The sequence below is a fragment of the Eublepharis macularius genome, chromosome 1 (genome assembly GCF_028583425.1).
Source record: "Eublepharis macularius isolate TG4126 chromosome 1, MPM_Emac_v1.0, whole genome shotgun sequence".
In the NCBI taxonomy this organism is placed as follows: domain Eukaryota; kingdom Metazoa; phylum Chordata; class Lepidosauria; order Squamata; family Eublepharidae; genus Eublepharis; species Eublepharis macularius.
In genome coordinates this window covers 72,467,416-72,491,097 of record NC_072790.1, presented here as the reverse complement: position 1 = coordinate 72,491,097, position 23,682 = coordinate 72,467,416, and the positions used below count along the sequence as shown (strand labels likewise).

The 23,682-nt window shown below is 42.0% G+C and overlaps 1 long non-coding RNA gene across 1 annotated transcript in view; it reads left to right on the top strand.

The window, feature by feature from the left end:
* Positions 1-2,106: 2,106 nt before the first annotated feature.
* The window catches only part of LOC129329649 (uncharacterized), a 42,037-nt gene continuing 20,461 nt past the window's right edge, over positions 2,107-23,682 (top strand). Inside the window, exon 1 of the long non-coding RNA XR_008597004.1 lies at positions 2,107-2,211. This is a non-coding gene — a long non-coding RNA (uncharacterized LOC129329649). The remainder of the gene's footprint in view (positions 2,212-23,682) is intronic.

Here is a 23,682-nt window from a genome sequence, read left to right as displayed (position 1 = left end):
AAAACGTGAAAGAGGAGGAAAAAGAGGATCTGTGGGAGGTGGTCTCGGAACTATTGGCGATACCCGCGAGGACGACTAAAGAAGAGGTTAAAAGCGCCATTTTGGAGGTCCATCGGGCTTCTTCAAAATATGCAACAAAGCGACAGTTGCCTCGTGAGATCATTATTGACTTTTCATTTAAAAAGATTCGGGACACCATCCTATATAACTCATACAATGCGGATTTGGACTTTATGGGTTTGAAAGTCAAGATTTTGAAGGACGTTCCATTTCTAGTCCAGAAAAGGCGTTTTAAATATAAAAAGTTTGCAGCTCTTCTGAGGGACCATGGAATAAAGTACAAATGGTTATTCCCGGAAGGAATATGGTTTTGATATAAAGATCAGGCCTATAAGATATTATCAGAAGATCAACTAAAGGATTTTGAGAATAAAAACCCAGAACTCTGCTGCACCGAGAACGAAGAAAAGGAGGAGCTGGAGGGGGGGGGGAGGAGGAGAGCACCGCAACAGCGGTTGCACAGAGAGAATTGCGTCCGGGACCTAGAAGGGGGAGGAAAGTTTAATCAGAATTTGAAATGTTTATTCTCTGTATGATTAACCACTCCATCATTATCCTATGGAGCTATTTTTGTATTATGACAGTATGAAGGGAAACATTGAAGTGTAGTGTTTAGTGTTTGTAGTTCATTCCCCCCCCTTTTTTCTTTTTCCACCCCCCTTTGTCCCTTCCCTCTCCCCTTTCCTTGTGATAGTCTTGTGTAGTGCTGTGTAGTGTTTTGTAGTTATGAAAAATAAAAAAAAAATTATAAAAAAAAAAGCAGCTGCATAGGGGTGCAAGATCGGGCAGATGGAGCTTTGGCAGATGGGGCTGTAGGTTGAAGACCACTGTTCCATTAGATATAATTACTAGCAGGGTTTACCCCCTCCCCCACCCTATGCATCAATAATTCAGCATGCCAAGGTTAACAGCTTAGAGGTGTTTCCCCAGCTTCTGCATCCACTTCCTAAAGTCTTTCTCAAACCCAGGGGAAAACATTACAACTACATGCTCCAGTAGAAAACCTGGATATCTTAGCAGGGTGACCAAGTCTGCCAGACCTGTTGGTCTGGCACTTACCATATATATGTGTTTTTCCAGACTAATTTTTAAAATTGTGATTTCAGGAAAGAAGATGTAAATGGTGAATCCCGAGTTGCAATTTTATATTTATAATAAAACTGGTAAATAAATACTCAAACCCTACACTTACTCCATTTTGCCATCAGAAACTAAGATCCTTACGTTTCTTGGCGTTTAGACTGCAGGAAACAGTTATGTACAGCATAGCTTATAGCTCTTTTCCAGAAACCAATCCTTAGCTCTTATTCTCTGGTATGATTTACAAGACAGTTCTAAATACACTTTTCTAAACCGACAAATGCGTTGGAAAACTGGAGGAGGGTGAAAAAAATATAAAATTGGGGCTATTATAAATAGTATAGTAGAAAGTCAGTTAAAAATAACTTGCACTAGAAGAAATAAACACCAGAGTAAAGCACTTTGTTAGTAAGGGGTTTCCCCCCGTCTTCTCTCATGAGAGGTGATAACATATGTTTGAAATATAAAAAGATGAAACAACCCTTTAGTTAGGCACTCGACGTTAGCAGGAGCTCTCTATTACTCTGTGTCCCGTACATTCCAATCAAGTTTCTGCACGAGTCCTTCATGATTCGCGGGCGCACGCCCATTTCCTGTGAGTGCAGTGGCTGTGGCGGCGGCTGCCTTTCTGCGCCGCTCTTCCCAGCTGTTCAACCACAGGAGACCACCGCAGCTGGAATAGTTCCGAATGGAGGGGGGGGAGAATGGGGTGGGGAGCGGAGCTTCCCTCTTCTTTTCGATTGGCTCCTGCCTACGGGACTCTCCGGGTTCCCGGCACGCCATTGGCTGAAGATTCCCCCTTCCCCTTACGCTAATTGGAGGACTCTAAGCATGGAGGGGATGGAATCCCGGGGGAGGCAGGAGCGACTCGGCGGTTGAGGATCATTCCTCGGCGGTCACCTGCAGGTGGGGCGGCGGGCGAGTGCATGCGTAGGGGATCGGGAGGGATATGGGCGAGAAGGGCTCCTTGCCTTCCCCCCGGCCTCGCTCTTTCGCCGCGCTCCGAGGGCTACAGCTGTCAAGGGGGAGAGAAGCCAGAGCAACAAAGAACATGGCGAGGCTTTGCGAGCAGTAAGTGGAGAGAGGTGGAGTCGGAGGTGACGGGCACCGAGTCCCTTCCCGCCCCGAGGGAGGGGAGGAAAGAAGGGAAAGGACATTTGAGGGGAGGGCGAGGCGAAGCTGGCCCTGCGCACGGAGAAGAGGCGACAACCGCAGGGAGTAGGAGAGTTTCATCGGTGTAGTTTGCGCACTGGAGTCCCCGCCGAGGCTGCCGCGCTGCGCGGTCCGCAAAAAAGAGGCTCGGTGCAAAGTTGCGCCGTCTCATCCTCCGCCCTAGTAGCAACCAAGGAAGTGGTCCTGGCAGGCGGCCCGCCCGAGCGGACAGGCGGGCTGCTGGAGAAGCGGCGTGACTCGGGGCGGGGGCGGCTGCCGGTGGGATCGGCTCCTCCGCCTCCCCTCCTTGCTCGCGCCGGCGGGGTGCGCGCCGGGAACTTTGCCGCAGGTGGAAGGACGAAGAGGAGGAGGGTGCGCCGCCGGCCGCCGGCTCTCTTCCTCGCTCTCGCTTTGCCCAGGATGTCTGGGAGAGCGGGAGGCATTCTCAGCCGTGCTCTCTCTCGATCGCCCGCGCCTTTTCACTGGAGGAGAAGCGAGACGGGGGAAGTTGTTGCTCCAAGTTTCGACCCCAGGATTTCGCGCGGCTGAGAGAGGTGGTGGAGAATCCTCTCCTCTCGCCTGGCAATCCCGGCGCTGGCTTGGAGCGACCGTCACTCGCTTCCCCCTTATCCTCTCTCCGGCCGCGCCGTGTTGTGTCAAAAATAGCCGCCTGCATCGCAGGGGAGGGTGGCGAGGGAAGCCCCGCGGAGAGAGACGAGGAAGGAAACGGGCTCCGAATTCCTGAGGGCTCGGCCAACAGAATTGGGCCGCCGAATATTTGTTTGCGTGTTGGTGTTGTTTCAGGTTGTCGTTCCTTTCCGTTCCCTTCCCCCAATCTCCTCACAAGTTCTGTAACTGGCGACGCAACGGGAGTTGTGCAGGTGCAGCAACAGGTAGCTTCAGTTTAAGGCGTGCAAGGTTGGTGGGTCTGAGGTGCATGAGCAGACCCGAGACCGCGTTGTGCTGGCAGTTCAGCCTGAGCCTGCTCTTGCTGATGAGTCTGTCAAGTCTTGCTGAGTTTGTTAGAGTTGGTGAGACTGCTGTTTCGCCTATTGAGAAGCCAGTTCTTTCTTCATGGGGGTGGGGATTAGACGCAACAAGAAGAATTGACTAGAATGTACAACTTTAGATGAAGATGGACTGTTATGCCTTGAAAGACTATTGTATTAAAAAGTGTTTGTGTGCTAAAGTATTACTGTAATCTTTTAAGCTATCTGTTTAGTCTCAGTGTTTTAATACTTAAATTTTAGAAAGTGTAGGTCATCCATATGTATACGAAGAGTAAAACTTTCTGAAGCTTAAAATATAACTTAGAAAAGACTTAAAATTTTGCTGTCCAGAGATCAAGGTTGAGTATGAATCTCTTTAACTTCATGTATTGTTTGACCTTGAACATCTGTTTTAATGGTTTTCCAGCCCTCAGAGACCACTAAAATTCATTATTCACATTGAAAGCTTAAATGTTGTCCTTGACGAAGCACAGAAATGGATTTCTAAACCATTTATCTGTCTTGACAAGGTCCTGTTGCAGAACAAATCATTCATATTTATCTCTTGATGTTGTGTTATAACCTTTTCTCTAACTTTTTTCCTTTTCTGTTTGAATGAGTTAGGCCACAATGTGGTAAATAAAATGCTTGATTAGGGAAGAGTGGATATTGAGCACTTTCTAAGAAGTATTTTCAGTTTAAAACCAACAAATGTACATGTGAATGTTTTAAAGGAGAACCACAGACACGTTCCACAGTCCTCTCCCAGGATATTGGTTAAGAGGACTCAACAAAATGGACAATTGATACTTCTTTAAACTGAGGTATTAGAGTAATTTGCCAAAAAGCCCTGTGAAAGGGATTTCATTTCTCCCTCCCCTCAAGATTAGAATAGAAGCAAAAGAAGTGCCTTGGAGTACTTGATTAAACACAGCTAATACAGCAGCTTTATACTACTGTATAAATACTAACTACTCCAGCAGAAAAGAGTAACTATCTATTCTGTAAGTGCTTACATACATACACACTTGTGCAAGTTCAAAATAATATTAACAGTGTAGAGTTTAAGGGGACCATTACAGCACTGGCCAAACTTTAGAAGACTTCCCTCCCCCTCAAATGTGTTGACATTTAATTGACCTTTGAAGGCTCATTCTGTTAATCATACTCAAAGCACTAATGTTATGGTTGACTGATCTGGTGTTCTTCCACTTAGTCGTGTTCAGCATATAAAGTCTATGCCAAAATTGCTACTTATTGAGCAAGAGTTTCTTTTCTCTTCTGAAAACGAGACTTTCTTTGCCTCAGGCAGGGCATTTGTAGAGTTCTAATTCAAAATGCTTTCCTGTCATTAGTTGTTGTAGGGTGTGGCTTCTAGTTAGGAAAGCAGTGGGAATTCTTGTCTACTCAAACTTTTTTTTAATGCTTCCTGAAGCAGATCGTAGTGGTGAAAGAATAACCTTGAAAGCATCAATATAATTATTTTGTATAATTGAAGCACATTCTTGAGTAAGAGTTTCATCCATAATCTTTTCTGATGTTAAATATAGCCCAATGTTCTGAAATAGGTTAGTGCTAACGTCTTGAACATTTTACATTGAATGCTTGTTCTAAAATACTTCATAGCTAATATGAAAAAGGGTGCATATTTCCCCCCCTCAGAATGAATATACTGGAGTTGCAACACCTGCTTGCAGAATGAGAGCCCGTGTGTGGGGGACAGGTTTCCAAAAAAGTAACGATAGATCACTTTGTATGAGAGAGACCAGCTTTATATTACTAGGTTAATGAAATCTTTGGAAAGTTGGTCAGATTTCTACATAATTTTACTCATACAAACCAAACCCAGAAAGAGGACACTGGAGAAGTGGTGCAAAAACCTTCTCAGCAGGTATAGATTGAGAAGGCAAGGGTAAACACAATTACCCAAAGTGTAACTCAGTTTGACATGACCAGGGATCTACCCAGGCTCTGGGATAAACCATGCAAACGTCTGTACAGCGTTACAGGCTTATGGTATCAAGATAAGAACCTTCTGAAAAGCCTTAGTCTGGTTTTACAGTTTAATGTTTTAGCACTTAAATGCTTGGGAGGGCCACTGGCCCATTCTTAACCAAAGAAGGTTAAGGATCTAGGTCTCCTCGAGTGTCAGCATCCCTCACAACAGTGCCCCTCAGCTTTCGCTTAGGCCTGTTGGACTGATAATGCCAATGTTGAATTTTTGTCCAATTTTTAATGCAAGAAGTCTTGGATTCGATTTCTGACACCTCTTGATAAAGTAGCTCTGACAGCAGTGGTTAAAAAAGACCTTTTCTACCTACAATCCTAGAGAGCTGCTACAAATCAGAGTAGATATTACTAAGCTAGATGGACAAATGTTCTGGCTTGGTATGAGGCCCAGGAGGTCATGTGATGTTGAAGTTGCCGGAAAACCATTGAAGAATTTTGTGAGGATTACATTTGCTCTGTCACCAGAATCAGTTGGTACAATAAGATATTTCCAATTTTATCTCCTGTCTTTCACAGCAGTCAATCCTGTTTGCTGATTAGGAGAGTAGAAGAATAAAATTTTTCCTTATATGCAGTCCTCTACCATAGAAGTTTACATTGGACAGAGTGGCGATTGCAAGACCAAATGCACAGCAAGCTATTCCTGTTCAGAAAGTTTGCTATTAGATACCCCTGGACTGCTTCCAGTGGAAGCATGAATTCATCCTTCTTGCCCTTCACCTTTAGTAAGTGCATGCTACGATTACTAACAAACATAGGTTTGTGTTGTGGTAATATTTCAAGATCCCATTTAGAAACCTCTTGTAAAGTGATCTCAGCCGACTGGGGTGGGCCTTGAGCTTTGAGGTTAGCTTTCTGCAAGATCCAGAGGAGTTAGCCGTGTTAGTCTGCAGTAGCAAAATAGCGCAGAGTCCAGTAGCACCTTTAAGACTAACCAACTTTATTGTAGCATAAGCTTTTGAGAGCATCTGACGCTCGAAAGCTTATGCTGCAATAAAGTTGGTTCGTCTTAAAGGTGCTACTGGACTCTGCGCTATCTTTCTACAGAAGATGTTGATGACTTGTCTGGGAAGCACAGCATTCATTCTGACCCTCTCCAGTGGGTGCCTGAATGGAGATAATGTGCCAGTCTCATTCCTGCCTTTGCTGACTTGTGTATTGTAAGAAGCTGTGCTTAACTTGTTGTGTTGATGCTCATTAAAAAAAATTGTGATCTATAAGGAACCTGTTCCTGGAGGTATCGGGCTGGCCACTATTGAAAAAATTAATGCTGGACTAGAGGAGTCCTCTTTCTGACCTGATAAAAAGTCCAGTAGCATCTTTAAGACTAACCAACTTTACTGTAGTATAAGTTTTCAAGAACCACAGTTCTTTGTCAGATGCATGGAGGGTATCTCCATGCATCTGACAAAGAGAACTGTGGTTCTCAAAAGCTTATGCTACAGTAAAGTTGGTTACTCTTAAAGGTGCTACTGGACTCTTTATTATTTTGCTACTACAGACTAACAGCTAACTCCTCTGGATTTCTGATTTAGCAGGCCTTAAAAAAAGAAATACAAAGCCTTTTGAGGAGAGATAATTCATGGCTATAGAACTGAATGTCATCAATATGCAGATGATACACAGCTCTGTATCTCTTTCCAAATCCCTTGATGATGTAGTAGAGGCCCTAAGCCACTGTCTGATAGCTATGGTCAAATGGCTGAAAGCAAACAAATTGAAACTGAACCCAAACAAGACTTAAGGGATGTTGGTTGGAAAGGTGGAAATATTGACAGACCTTGTGCTCCGCACTTTTGATGGGGTTCGTTTGACCCTTGTGAACTTGGTTAAGAGCCTAGGGGTTATACTGAATTGAGCATTGTTGCTCCAAACTCACTTTAGCCCAGAAGATGCCCCCCCCTACCTTGACATGGCCAATTTGGCTACCTAGATCCAGGTTAATCCAAGATCAACTCAGAGACTTCAGTTGGTGCAGAATGCTGCAACTCAATTATCATTAGGAGCTAGATGAAGTATACATATTATTTCCGTTCTGCACTCGCTCCATTGGCTACCTATCAGTTACTGAGCTCAGTTCCAGGTCTTGTCTATCACATATAAAAGCCCTTTATGTCCTTGGTCCCTCAGATCTACAGGACCACCTTTCTCCATATGCCCCTCAACAGTGGCTTCACAGGCTTTTTACAGCTGCCTACTCATTCTCTGTGGTGGCCTACGCCTTATGGAATGGCCTGCCTAAGAGGTCAGGAAAGTTCCCACTTTCTTAGCTTTCCTCCAACTATGCAAAATTGAGTTATGCAGGAGGGCTATTTTACATAGGTAATAACAGAGAGATGTATTAGTAAAGGAATAGGGACTGTAGACTATACTGGGTACTGTCTAGTTGCTATAAGTATTTTCCTTCTAGGTAGTTTCAACATTGACCGTTTCCACATATTTCCCCCTCCCGAAAAATAGCGCAAAACTTACAGAATGACGCGCCTTCATGGCTCAATTTTCCATCATGACTTTGTGGCGCATTTTCTGATGTCATCGTGCCACAAAGCAAAGTCATGTTGGGAAATCGCGCCATGAAGGTGCATCATTCCATAAGTTTTGTGATATTTTTTGGGAGGGGGAGAAGAAGATGTTGTGTCAGTTTGCTTATGTTTTGTCTCAACATTGTTTTAAGCTCTGTATTGGATTTCTGCTTTTTTCAAATTTTTATGGTCCTTAGTCCCTATTGCATTATTTATTAAATGTCCCAGATGTTGATTGTATTGACTTACACTGTATAATCTGACTTGTTCAGCAAGAAAGGTAGACTATTTTTAGGTAGACATTTTAAAAATAAGATTGTATTTTTAATACAGCAAGATGTAATTTTGGTAGTAATTCTTACTTGATTGGACAGCTTTTTCTCCCACTCATAAAATAGAACTTGAGGTCACGAATAAAGTTATTAGATTCAGGACTGACAAAAGAAAGTAAGTTTTGAAAGATGTAGTAATGCTCACTTGCTTAGATCTATCTTCTAAATCCATCTATCAGTGTCTGTTGGGTCTGAAAGCAAATGAAACTAGTTTCATGCCCTTTGTGGATTTTCCTGAGGTCTTAAGATGGCCATTGTTGAAAAGTTGATGCTGAATTAGATGGATTATCTTTCGGATCTATTCACCTGAAATGGTATCATTCTAAATTGTCACATAGTATGTACTTCACTCTCTGAAATCAATGTATAATTCACCTTTTCAGTGAGTTTAGAGGTGGCTGACTGAGGGAGGTATGCTATAATAGAGCTTGAGAACTTGGGCCTAGGGTATTATATTACTCCTTAGTGCAGTTGTACAATAGATTCTACAGGTCTGTTACTGTTCATTACTGTGAGCGTGGCATTTATTTTAGTAGCTAACCCATTCGACACAGACAGCAATCCTGTGTGCACTTACCTTGGAGTAAGTCCTTTTTACTTCATTGGGGTTTATTTCCGAGTAAACCTGCTTAGGATTGCTCCAACAGTTGACCAAAATCAGCCATTAAAATGTTGAATGTAGCTGTGTTTTTTTTCTCTTGTACAAATTTCTTTTTTGCATGTGGACATTCTAAGCTTGGCTAAAAAAATCCACTTAAAATAGTTAATGTGGAATTGCACTGATCTAAAATGTGACTAGAAGTGTAAAGGTGTAATATTAACAGAACTTGATGTACGTGACCTTGAGAATATAATAATGTCAACATTCCAGTTGCTCGGTCACATTTTCAGTTAACCATGGAAGTGCCTGTGTGGTGTTTAATGTACTGCATGGGACAAGCTCTGGGTGTACACTTAAAGTGAAGCAGCCTATATTAAGATAACTATAGTTTTCTTCTTAAATTGGCAGAACTCTGTTTCATAATTTCTGCAGAGGTATAGTACTTTAAATTCAGGGATTTTCAGTTGAATCAAGTTACTTAGAAACAGCTTACTACTTTATTCAAGAGGTTAAAAAAGCAGATTACTTGCACGTAGGGAAAAGGCTATTGTATGGGCAAACTTTAAAATGGCACTGTACTTCTTTATTTTTAATACTCTGGAAAAAATCTAATATGATCTTCAAATGGAAATTATGGCAGCCCAGTTAAATATATGAGAGTTCAGTGTAGTTTATTCCCCAGTAAGCATACATGCCAGTGCAGCCTAAGAAAACTCCTGCTATGATCTGTACTTCATTTGAGTTCTTCAGTTTTTGGGGTGCTGAGGATTGAACATGAGATGAATGAGGAAGTATGGTCATAATTACAAGTTAGGATCAATTTACAGTCTTAAGTATCAAATATAAGGCTTGAATTACTGTGGAAAAGAGAAACATTTAAGACATACAGTGCAGAGGTTTTACTCTTAAATTTCTTTGAGAATTAGAAGAAAATATATATTTTGACTTTAAGTTTATGCAAAGAGAATTTATGATACTCAGTGTTACTAGTGTGGTAGAGTGGCTAGGTACAGATGTAATGCTAACCTTGGGAATGTGCACTCCTTCCCATCTCTTGGAGGAAACTTCCCTCCTTTTGTTGATAGTAAATTCACACCATTGCATTTGTACAATGTTAACCATGGTTAAAATGAACCAGGTTTTCTTGCAAACATGGTTTGCAAATGTACTTCAAATCATTTCCAATTCTCACTTATAAGCTAACCATGGCTAGGGTCTGTACACAAGTCACTCTAAGCTATGGTTAATATAGATGAGAAGAATTTGGTGTCCCTGAAGCGGTTTCTCAATCTGCAAACAATTGCAAGGAGTCAGAACTATATATGTTCCACGCTGGAAGATTTTCATTGTTGTAACTATTTTGAGTTGGAAAGAACTCCCAAATTTCTAAGTGTAAGCTGTAAGCCAGGGGTTCTCACTGTGGTACCTGTGAACGTCATGGTGCCTACTACATATTTTTTAGAAAGTGAATGAGGGCAAGTGGGGCTTCTGCCGAACAAGGCTTCTGATTGGTCATTGGCAATGTGATTGGATGTATAGATTTTTTTTTAAATGTTACTTTGATAGCAGCTGCCATCACAGCATAAGGATCTTCATTGTGTGACTAAAGAAGCTGCAGCAGGCATTTTGTGGCTGGCTCTGCCAGGGGTTTCAACGAGTTGTGCAAGTATGTGCGCTGCTCTTTTTAAGTAATCTGTATTATAGGTATTTTTATCTTGTTTTATACTACCATGGTTTATTCTATTATCATATATGTTGTGCTCCAGGGCTGCCTCTAGGGTTGCCGGTGCCCAGGGCAACCGTAGTCCGAGCCTCTCGCAGCCGGCCGCCCCCTGTCCTGCGGGGCAGGCAAATGCCACGGCCGGCTGCGCTGCCTTTTGCCTGCCCTGCAGGACAGGGGCGAATGGTGTGGGCGGCAGCACAGCAAGCCGGCCACCCCCTGTCCTGCCGGGCAGGCAAAAGGCAGCACGGGGGGCTGCGAGGCTGCCCGTGCGCTCCCGGCAGCTGCGAGGCTGCCTGTGCTGCTCCCCGTGCGCTCCTGGCAGTTGCTCCCAGCGCCCCCTCCCTGGTGGCGCTGGGGGCAGACTACCCGCCCCTGCTCCCCTCAATCTGGCCCTGGTTTTAGCCTACTACGGGGAGAGCAGATTATAAATATAATTAAATAATCTTATATAATAATAATAATAATAATAATATAATTAAATAATCTTAAATAATTAAATAAATTCTTTGAGCACTCCTTCATTCTAAGATGAAATTGGGCTAAACTCCTTCCTAGGATCCTAAATTAGGAGTGGGGTATGCACCCAACCCCATTACTCTCCTTAGGTGTGGGCATGTGACCAACCCCACACCCTCCTCCTTATTGTACTACTTAAGCTTGGAGCTAGTTGAGTAGCTTTTTGTTCATTGCACCTTGGCAGTCTTGTATTGCTGTACAATGACCCTGATTGTTGAGCTTCAGGGAAGATGATCAGAAAGATATTCATCTAAGCCTAGATCTCAGTAGTGCCATGTATGCTACTGTATTACAGGAGGAAACCTCTAAATAGTTTGTGCCCTTAAAATTCCTTGGGAAACCCCCAATTTATTCTCATCTAATCATTAAACAAGCATCTCACACACTGAGAGTTACGCAACTGCCAGAAAATTCAAAGAGAGAGTGGGGTGGGTTGAGAGAGAGAGTTCTACTCACCCAAGCTGCACAAAGCTAACTCCTTTTCAAAAAAACAGAAAATTCCTGGTGATTGGCTGTTTGGGAGACAGAAGCTTATCTCCAGCTTCTCCATCACCAAGGAGAGGACAAGTAAGTGCCTAACATTTTAAAAAAGGTCTCTGTGGCTGCTCCACCACTATATTTGCAGGCATATTGCACCTGAACGTAATGTCAACAACGTGCAGACTGCATCTTCTCCTGTGTCCAGTTCTGGTTAGCACTCCATTTCAAGGTTTTTAAAGGATGGAACTAGATATTCAGCAGCAGACCAAGCAGCAGCAAAGAGGCTGGAGGGAGAAGGGGCGCTTAACCCTCTGTCTGCCCATAACTCATGCCATGCTACTCCCCCCCCCCCCCGGTAATGCCACTCTGTATCCTGGCTGGAAAAGAGGACTGGAGGGAAATGCTTAACCCCCCCCCCCCCAACTGCTTTACCATAAAGGAATACTACATACAACTTGTTCCAGTATTGGCATCCAGTAATGTTCATAAGCGGTCCAGTGTCATTGTTAGTGAATATCATGTAATGAAATGCTTTCAGAATCTGAGTACATCTGTGCAATTAACTTAGGTTGGGATAGCCAAAGGAAGACGGTAGTCTCTCAGCAGAAAATAGACAATATATCTGAGGCATGGGTGCTTTTTGTGAACATTTGGGATGTCACAGTTCTCCTTGCCAATCTGTGGGGAAAATGAGTAATGAAGGAAGTATTGATGTATTGTGACCACTGCCTCAGCTGGCTTTGCTTGACCTCAGTGGCAGCACATGACAGTATGGTACTATAGAGTATCACATCGTTACGTCACTTTGTGATTCCTGATTGGGTGAGGCTACTAGGAAGGAGGAAAAAGTTCTAACTAGAAAAGTTATTCTTTTTGCCATCAAATTGAAATGAACAAATGCTTATCATAGTCTTCCTCTTCCCCATCTTTACTCAAATTTCATAAGAGGTGTGGGCAAGCCTGTGTATGTGATAAGATATATGCTTTCTTAAATCTTCCGCACTGTGAGAGAGGTGCTCAAGTCTTAGATTTAGATGTAAGAAATATAATTTCATCAGGAAGCAGGCTTGAGTATATTGAGGCAAGTTGGTATCTCTGACTTGCCTCAGAGGTGGTTGTAATAAATAGAAAGCTATTGTAGCTGGCAGAGATGCTGAAAAACTTTAACTGTGACTCCTGCGTGATCGACCGTCTTCTGCCTACTTCCTTCTTGCTCTGAATCTTGGTCAGGCTCAGAATAGCTGCCTTAGCTTATGTGAGGGGCCTGTGCTAACCAAGGGGCATTTTGACTTTGTTCTTGAGTTTATGTATGCCATATTGCAGTTGATTTTGGGGGATACCCATTATGTTAATTTCCATAAGCAATTTGACAAGAGTTGCTGGTGTTCAAGAAAGAATCTGTCCTTGTGCTCACTAGTTTTACATTTCTTTGGCCATAGTCCACTGGAAAAACAACTGATTGAAAGCTTGCCGGCTGTCTTTTTCCCTGTGGAGTTACTAAGTGGAGATGTATGAGCTGAATAGCAGGTTTGACCAAAAAAAAAAAATAGGTTCATAGAAATGCCTTTTATTAACACCAGCCAAAATAACACAGGTTCTGAGGTTCTGAGAATTCTTCCCGAGTTGGATGTTAAAGGGGTGGGCGGTCTCCTAGCTCCCGATCATAAGGCCTTTCATCAGAATACTTAATCACGTTGCTTTGCTGACCTCAGTTGTCACAGGATGAGTCTAGTATCAGACGGCCCCTCTGGTTTGATGCGAGCAAGAAACAAAAAAATGAAAGTTGTCAAACTGAAAAAAAAGCAGCAGTTTTGTCAAATATGTCTGTGGTTCAAATGAAATACACAGAATGAGGAAAAAGTTGAATAATAAATTGGATATTAAATTGATGTACAGCAACACCAATTTGTGTGAAAGCATCTTTATTACATAGCCTTGACCTCCAGTAATGTTTTCCTTTGATAATTGTATCTGTGATTCTTATCACTGTCCCAACAGTTTTCCTTGAAATATTTAATAACTTAATTGCTGAGACAATACTATATACCTTTACACTATGCCCACAACCCAGCAAGAGAGCACCATGCATCTTTTTAACTGTTGTCCTGCCTTATGGCCCCCTAGTTCACTGAAAGCTGAAGCACTTTAAACATGACCTTGCTTTGACTTTGTTATTGATATGATCTGTTTGATGTCTAAGAGGGAGCCTTGTGAATGGAAAATGATATAGTGTGTTGTTAACACAATGTCCTTCATCTATTGAAGTTAAACAACTAAGAATTTGTATTTTTTTCAGCAAATTAGGGAGAGACAATATACTTGCAGACAATATATCTTTCTCAGTTTGCAAGAGCATAATTAAATTCAAATCACTTGCCTTTGACTGACCTAGGGAAGAATGCTAAAAAGCATATGGATCGTGTGTCTTTACTGTCTCCTGATTGTGTTTCATAAAACTTCCATATTTGTACCTCCGTTCCTGGAGTAATACATAATGCAGAAAGCGACATGCAAAATTATATAATATATATATATATATATATATCTTCTAAGTATTCTTACTGTGACATGCTGAATTGGGCACCATAGTGAGAATCTCAAAACTAAATTTAAAATCCATTCTAATCTGAGAGAGACAGTTGATCCTTGTCTGGAGTGGTATAGGGATGCCAAGTGTTAAGAATTCCTGGAATGCACACCCCTGAATGTTTGCTTTGTTCCCTTAGTGACTTGACCCACTGAGAAAACGTGGTTTCCTTGGATGTTTTAATAGCTCAATCTCAAGTAGTGAGTGAAAGGAACCAGCCCCTGTTATTGACTTTGCTTGTTTTCACCTGTTGCCTGAAAGGTGATTTTTTTTTTTTAACCTTGGTTTGGAAAGAATCTAACCTCGTGTTTTCAAAATGATTTATGTGGATTTCTCACATTTATGAGTTGTAGTAAATAACACAACCAATTCCTGAATTCCAAATAGCTATACTGTTTCTACAAACCAGCTTGCTTGTTTCACTGAAAACATTTAGCATGGCAATGCACGCTTTTCCTGACTGCATTATTTTAGTCACTAGATGTACTGTAACTAATTGCCTGTTGATAAGTTCTTGGGTAGGAACTGTCACCCAGATGAGAGAAACCCATTCTCCATAATCAAGACTGTCAATCTTTGTACATTGACAGCTGATAAGTGTTCAAGGGGCTGAAGTAGAGCAATAGTACTGTTCCTTGGTAGCTAAAACAGGAATCCTGTGCTACCCTTAAAGACTAACAGATTTTTATTCTAGCATAAGTTGTTTTAGTCTAGAGTCCATTTTGCCAGATGCGTGAAGTGGATTCTTACTTGGCAAGTAACATGTATGCACATTCTCACATATATGCAATTATGAAAAAGGGTTGTAAAACCATATGGTCAGAGGGCCGTAAAACAGAAGAAAAGGGTGAGATATAATTATGTAAAATTCAGTTAAATTCAGTCCATTCACAATAGCAGTAATTGGCAATGCAATCTTTCTAGGCTTGCTGAACTGGCTAACACCTGAAATGACTGAGGAATCCCAGTTCCTTCACTTTTAGTGAAATGCCCAAGAGCATTTAGGAAAGTGATACTTGCGTTAGTGAGGAGGGACATAAAAATAGTTTGCATCCAGTTTTACTGTTGGCTGTAAAGTGTGTGTGAGATGTGTGTGGGGTGTGTGTGTGTATTTCCAAATAAAACAAATATTAAAAGGACACTATATAAATCTCCAGTATTGAGAAACTAGTGAAATTAAACTCTACCTTCCTTGTATTTTGAGAAAATGTTCAGGATTTTTCACAAAGGGTGCTACAAAGTTCTCCCCCCCCCCATACATTAATATCTGATTTAAATAAGAACTGAACAAATCATTTTTAACCATCCTCTAAGTACTCACAGTGAAATGATGTAAAGCTAGTTCTGTTTTAATAACTCAGTAGGTTCATCTTAGTACAAAACTGAAGTGGCCTTAGTCAGATCTTTCTCTGCCTTAACCTCTCATCTGTAATACAGGCCTGTTATTGGCCAGCATCACAGAATTTTTGTATGGATTGCTACAATACATGTGAAGCTCTTTGAGCACTCAGAGGAAGCATTATAAAATTGGTATGTAAGGGGTTGCGTGGTAGATATTTGAGTAGTTTAGTGGAGAGCCACTGAACTGGTGTGTGATTCCAAAAGGGTAAGAGTCTGCACTGCAACTGCCAGTGGTATTTTTTTCCTTCACACCCTTACTCTAATTCTACAGAAAGGAGCATATTTGAGCATGGTTCCCACACAGGCAGCATTAGCTCAGGAATAGCCTTTTGCTTTTAGATATAAAGAGTGTTTAATGTAGGCAAGTTAATTGACTGTAAATCCACAATTCCATGGGAGTACTGTATTTTATGTCATGATAGAATGTCTTGCCTGTCATGTAATTGGGAGAAGTCAGATTTTTCACACCTAATACCTCCTGCATACTCTCCCTTGTTTGAAGGTGCTAACGGTTGCTACTGAGCAGAAGTCTTTATTCAGGTCTGGCTGTATTCACCAAACAGCTGCCAAGGGGAACCCTCTAGTGGCCCCATTACTGTCGATTTTGAAATAAATGTGGCGCAAGAATAACCAGAGCTTTCAAATACTGAAAATTTACAATCACCCCCTTTTTGCTGCAATCTGAATGGCTTTTGTAGATCTCTTCAGTACAGTATATCAAACTTTAGAGACAGTTTTGCCTTAAACATTTTTTTTATATTTCATTGTTTTCTAGTTGTTCAGGCCTAACCCCACTGCATTGTCTTGCTTTTCTGTCAGTCAGTCTTTATTATGACCCACAGGCCTTACAGAATCAGAAGAAAACACTGTTATTGTATTAATTTCCTACAATATTATCTCTGTGTACATCTTTCTACCTAGTATATCTAATGGTAGAATCTGAGCAAATTATACACAAGATGTTCTCAAGCCCGTATTTTCATAGCAGAAATCCGAAACCTTAGTTTCATATACAGTAATTCTTTGGTTGACCCCTGTCAACAAAATGTTGAGATCCTTCAGCTCAGACAACAGGTTTTTATTAACCAACTCAGGTTTTAATAAATCCAGGCATGCTTGTATGTAAAATCTACAGTGAAATAACATATGAACCAGTGATTCAATCAAGTTGTAAGAGTAGGGACAAAATCTACAGTTAGCTGGAATGTTGTTATATCTTGTCAACAGTGCAGATGGTAGCACATTAAATTTTGCAAGTGAAAAAGCATGATGATATCTTGGAACCATTAATATTGATAAATAGCATGCATATTGATGGAGGATCATTGAGGCTAAATTGAGTAGGAGGGGAGAACACACTCTGGGCTTTCGCCAATGTTTCTTGAAAATCAGTGTGCTCTGCATGGCCATTGATTGCTAAGTAGCTTTACTTAAACTCATGTATTTAAAAAAAGTGTCTTATTTATCAGCAGGCTTTGCTGTTGAAATGACTTGTTTTTATCATATCCTGTAATTTGCCTTGAGTCTTAGAGCTGAACTAGACAAGACAAATTACACGAGGTTATGCAAGTGTCTAGAATCATGCTTGTTTTTGCCTGCCCATGTCCATTTTACCCTGGGTGAACACGTGTCCTGTAGCCCTAATCCATGCACATGTCGGGTAACCGGTGTAGTCATGGTTGCAAGTCACCATGGTCATAATCAGCAAATCACCATTGCAGAGCCTCGATTTTGGGCAGCTTCTTCTCTCTCCCCTCTTTTTGCCCTTAACACCCAACTGTTTTGCTTTTATTCTGGCATGTTTTAAATTCTCCCATTTTCTAGTTTACACTTCCACCTCCCTACTCCTTCCCCCTTCCTCCTCCTCCTCTCCATGCAGCAGCTTCAGTCGGGATGAGGAGGAGATTGGAATAAAGAGCGTGGCAACACAATTGAGCATCTGAGCAAAAGTTCAGAAACATGCCTGATACATGAACCTGAAAAGGATGGGGTAGGGGGTACTCATTCTCCAGTATAGCTTGGCAGTACAGAGCAAATTTGGTAAAATGTGGCCATTGTTTCCAGTAGGAAATGGGATTTGGAATTTTCTGGGGGTCTGGGGGGGCATTGAGGAGTGAAGTTTACCAAATTTGCTGTGGACCTACTCCTAACTGTTCTCTAAAGACCCCCAAGTTTCGTGAAGATTGGACTTTGGTGGGCATTTTATGGGCCCCCAAAAGGCACCCCAGCCATCTCCAATCTTCATTATTCTCTATGGAGAAAACTAGGGGAGCTATCTACGGGGCTGAGGTTTCTGGCTGACAGCAAGAAATGCTACCACAGCTCCCAAAGTGGGGATTCCCTACCCCCCAGCCCCTTTGCATAGATGGCCCCCTTCCTGGCGGGTAGAGTGGCAAGATCTCAGCAGAGGTGTGGAACCCCTGATTTTTAGCCCCCCCCCCTAGGAAACCTGGCAGGTTTCCCCCCCCCCCCCTGATATGTCTGATGGAGTAAATAATTCTCCCTCTCAGAAAAGCTGCAGGGGAAGGTCTGAGCATGCACAAAGAGAAGGTGTATCATGGCATACCATCCCTTGTCTGGGAGGAATGGGGAAGAAACCTGTGCCAGTCCGAGCACGGGGATTGAGTGCAGTGTGACCACGGTGTGTGAGTGGCCAGGAAAGCAACAGGGAAAAACATGCAAGTGTGTTCACGTGCTGTACGCATGTAATTCGTCTTGCGTAGTTTGGTTCTTAGTGAGAAGAGACGGCAGTAACTAATAACAAAACAGAAGATTTGCAATAACAGGTGTCACATAGGTAACTAGAGGGTACCTGCTTTTTCAGTTTGAATGCAAGACTGTAAAAAGTAGCTAGACTTGTAGCCCTTAGGTATTCTTACTTTTTAAGTTCAGGATAGATCTTACCGTCCTGAGTCTAGGAAATTCCTACTTAACTAGAAGCTATTTCCGGTATAGATTTGGAAAAGTTTTCCACTATTCTTCAGCTTTCATTTCCACGATTCCACTCCACCAGGATTCATTGCTTTTTCTTTAGGTATGCTGTCTTGCAGCTTTCCTCTTTTTTGTCTGCATTATTATTTCTCCTGTTTCTCCCTCAGCCTCACTAGTGTCTGGAAGTTTCCTACCAATCCTAAACCAGAGAGCGTCTGCCCAAGAACAAACATTTAGGTTCCCTTCTAGCCTTTTCCTGAAAGAGTTGAGCAGATGTCCTTCTGACCCTTCCCTGATCTTCTTGAGGACAACTCTAAAGATACCTTCTGATCTTCTTGGGAGTAATTTATCAGGGCCAGTGACTTGTTCTTCTTTAAAGATGGGCCATCTACGCAAGTCTTTAGTTGCTTTTATGTTTTACAGTTGCTTTACATTCAGCTCTAATCCTTTATAAAATGTGACAGATTTGGTGTCTTTCAATTACTGGCAGTATATGTGTCTGTTAAGTAACCTGTGAATTACTATCAGATCAGTCTTTCCCCGTGATATAGCAACAGGTGTAGTAAAGTTTGAAACAGCCACTTTAATCTAGATTTAGATGATCTAGATTTAGTTGTAAGTAAAACAGCTAAGAAGCAAATATTGCTGTTGACAGTGAGCGACTGTAAACATCCTCGACTGGAAGCTGTGAAGCAGCAGATGGGGCTTTCAGTCAGATGTTTGCAGCTGCCAACTGCCACAGGCGTCAAGAATCATTCAGAAATCTTTTCACTTTGTTACAAAATTAGTGGCTTATTCTGAACATTCAAAGTGCCTGGGGTTCTGATTGGCTGAAATCAGGTGTCACAACAAACCGTGGTTTGATTAAACTCCATTTTGATAAGAGGTCTGAATGAAGGCTGCCCAGTGAACTGGTTCGTTGATGGTTGATAAACTGGCATTATAAGCCATGCTTTGTGCCTGGCATGTTGTCATGACGCCCAAATGCAAAAATCCCAGTTCAGTAGCACTATCTCTTGTTAGCCTCCTGCACACAAAGAAGGAAAGGCAGACGAACTACCCATGGTTGCTCCAGCTGCATTCAGTTATCCATAGGGTTTTTAAAGCATGCTCCTGTGATCTGTCTACTATTCATCATGCCTTTCCTCCTTGATAGTGATATCTCACTGTGTAGAAGTATACACCAGAGACTTTAGTCACTCCTCAGGAGAAATTTTAAAAGTGGTGAAACTGCTAGTGACAGGATGGTCTGGAAAAATATATTACTGAAGCAGCTAGACAGTGTAAGAAACTGGCTAGTCCATTCCTTAGCTTTTCTAAAACTTTGGTTCAGGGTTTTAGGTCTAGCAGGCTGCAGAAGAGAAACTCTGGAGTCCTAGTGAAGCTTTGAGTTAGCAGTCTCCAGAGAGATAAAGAGAGGAAATTAAGGCCCAGAGGTGCAGTTGAGATCATGGGATCCAACGGCATCAAGGCCAGAGACTAGAAGGAAGGCTCTCCACTTGTATTCCATCTCATTAGTGCAAGAAACATGGGTAGAGAGCAGTAAGTTGGGATTGCCCACACATGTCAGCTGTAGAGAGACATGGTTACATGTCTTAGCAATACCACTGATAGGCAAAGCAGGATCAGGCCATGCTTCGGGCAGCCTGGCATAAGGAAGGGTCTTCAGTTTGTTTTTTGCTTGTTTGCATGTTGTTTACAAGCCATCTTGAGCCTTAGATCTGGCAACCGGTTTAGGTGTTGGCTCTAAGCCTTTTATTCCTGGGTTTTGGACTTTAGAGTTCTGTTGGACTTTTGTGGTTTGACCTGATGGGTTAGGTAACCAAACTCTGCATAGTATTTTTGAGTAGATATTTAGCTTTTATTATTTTCTTTCCTGTCTTGCACAATTTCTAAACTTGTAAACAATTTCTAAACAGTTACTAAACGTTTGCACAATTCTTAGATAAACGTTATTAATTATGCCGGTACTATTTGGGTGTTGGGGCTTTAATCAGAATCCAGTACTTTGGCCTATTTGGCTTCACCTACCAAATAATGGTTTTTGTGGCATTCAGCCTGCAGGCATCCTGCATTGCAGGGCTGACTTCTTGATTAACACCAGGAAGGTCTGGAGATGCTGTTCCTCAGATTTCAAGTTTAGGATTAGTTCAGTGGGACTGGTGGTGGCAATTGTTACCTTGGAAGGAAAGGCTCTCCCCCTCCAGCAGTGTGTTTTGTTCCCCCACTCCTAGGCTTTTTGAGGACTTGAGGTGTCCACGACAGACGGACAAGAAGGAGCAAGACTGGTCCTTATTGAAGAGTGGAGAGATGGTTTGGCTTGCCCTAGATGCCTGCCATTTCCCTTCCATTTATTATAGCTGACCAGTAGCAACTGTTGCCTACATGTACGGTCAAGCTTTGTTAACAGTCTGGTAGTATGAGGAAGCTCAAGACAGCACGTGGGGATTCTGCTTGGAGGATAGGAATATGGTGGCAGCAGACTTACTGCGATTTATAAGCACTGTGTCTGGTAGAGGAACCGGGGCTTCCACAACCACAATATGTATTGTTGTCTGCTTGGTTTTAACATGACTGCATAGAGAATAATGCTTAGATGTGAGCAGACTATCAGCATAGATACTGGTAACTTATGAGCCTTCAGCTTAACTCCATATTCCCCCAAACACTCTTTTATTATGCAATTTTTGTGTAACCTCCAGCCATACAAAACACGCATAGCATAGCAACTGAAGCTGTGTTGGAGTTCCTATACCACTTATTTCAGTTTGTTGTGCACTTCAGCTGTGTTGTGCACCTCGGCTATCAACTAGGATATGTGAGCTAAAATTCTGGTATACGAGAGAGGTGTTGATGAGTCAGATTTGAAAATTTCCTCCCTTGTGATTTCACGAACACTAATCCTTGTCCTTTGTGAAGTTGCAGCTGACGAACCTGTTTCCAAAGGATTTGCCCTTATCTAACTTGATGATTGTCCCACTGTGTTGGAGCCTTGTTGATTTAAGAAAATAGTCTGGCAAAGTTTACGTGCTCTCTGAAACACAGACACCCTCATAGAGTGAGAGTTTCATACTAGTACTTGCAAGCACAACCATATCGGCATAGCAGACTAGATAAGCATCATTCATTTAGATGTTGTGGCACCCATCTGAACATAATGCAGGCAGTGGGGGGGGGGCTAGCTTCTCAAATTAGCACGGACTTCCTGAAGTGAAAAACAAAGTTAACATGATACATATTACAAAGGAACTTTAATGTTTCATTAATATGGCGAAATATAACATCTACATTGTATTTAATAACATTAACAATATTCAATTTATTACTGCCTTTCAGGACAACAATGTCCACTCAGAGCGTTTTACAAATTTTGTTGTTATTATCCTCATGATGACAATCGCCCTGTCAGGTGGGTGGGGCTGAGAGAGCTCCGGAGAGCTGTGACTAGCCCAAGGTCACCCAGCTGGCTTTAAGCAGAGGAGTGAGGAATAAAAACCGGCTTTCCAGATTAGAGTCTTTCTGCTGTTAACCACTACACCAAACTGAGAAGGAGTGAGGAGTTCTCAAGATGAAAGGAAGGGGTAGTTCTACACTAGATGGGAAGGACAGAGCCTTGTATTTCATCTTTGGAGAGCTGGATATTTTAGCCACAGTTTCAAGGGAGACATGTAAGAGACATTGGGAGCCTTAATATTACCTTGGCCACTGCTATGTATCAAGATTCTTTTAGTAGTGGCATCCAAAGGTATTTTACCTACCCCCTTCCCCTCCTACAGTTTCAAATGCAGAGCCATTTATATAAGCAGACTGAGGATGCCTTACAGTTCCGGGTATGTTGTGACTAACCCCTCTAGAACACTGCTATAAATGAGCTTAATATGGAATAGGTGATACACCTTCTCATTCTCCCCTCTGGCTTTCATAGTGATGCAGTCTCTAAGTTCCTTTATAAGGCAAGTGTTTGAATATTTTGGGTGTATATTTATGATGATAGCCAGCTTTTCCACTCTCCTTTTCTGAGAACAAAAAGAAGAGCAGTTTCTGTTAGTTGAATCACAAATAGTTTGGCCATTCTTAGAGCAGTGAGTGGGTGGTTAAAACTCCTTTGAGAGTCTGCCTTCTGTTTTCTGGCTGCCATGACTTCTCTCACATAGTTGGGGCTCATCTTTCTCATTTGTGCCCCGTCTGGATTGTGTTCAGTGAAGTATCATACATTCTGTATTAATATAAATTAACACAAATACTTTAAAGAATGCAAAGCACTGTACAGTCTTGTAATCAATTCCTTTTGTCATTTCAAAAGTTGCAGAGAGCAATTTGTATTCTTGTTTTACAGTATGGAATCATGGCAAAGAGAAACTTAACCATTAAAACACACTATAAAAACAAAACTCCTAGAAGGAACACTCGAAACAATCATTGGCTGATGAGATATTTATGTTTTTATCATTGGTTTGCTTTTTTGTTCTTCTAGTTGATCCTTTCCAAAAAGATTTTTTTAAAACAATTTGAGAGCATTTTGTAATTTGAACCTTGAATGCCACTTTTTATGATAAAATTAACTAAATGCCCCAATGTCACATTGCACTATGCTTCTGGAGTGACTCTTAGCCTCCAGAAAAGATTTTCATGTGGCAGGGGTGACTGCTGTTTTGGAAACAAATTTCCTTGAAAGTACATACAGAGTTAATTGCATAAATTCTTTAGAGTCTGGTCAGGGTCATGTGCAATACTAACTTTAACTAGTCTCCCTTGGCTTTGGTGTGTAGTTTATAGTAAGCAGGTAACCCTAAAACTGGTTTACCATGATTACTCTATTTTATATCCCATACTTAAGAACAGAATCTGGATTATAGGAAATGCAATGGGTTGCCTTGTGCAATCTGTCAGTGGCTGAGATTCCTGACAAGCAGCTGGGAGATCCCCGACAAGCAGCTGATCCAAGCCGATGGGGGGAATGCTCCTTCCCCTGCCACTGCAAAGCAGCACAGAAAGAGGCATTTAAACCCCCAGATCAGCTGCTTGTTGGGGAGATCCCCAACAAGCAGCTGATCCAAGCTGGTGGGGAGTGAAATGCCCCTTTCCGTGCCATTTCACAGCAGCATGGAAAGGGGTATTTAAACTGCACGAACCACAAACTGGAACAAGTTCATGGTTCATGAAATGGGACGAACCATGAACCACACGGTTTTTCCCCCGGTTTGTGCCGACCTCTAGTGTCTAGTCTCCCTCCCCCACCCACATTTCTTTCTGATCTGAAAGTTTTATTCCTGGGGTTGCAGGATCTGTGTGGAGTAG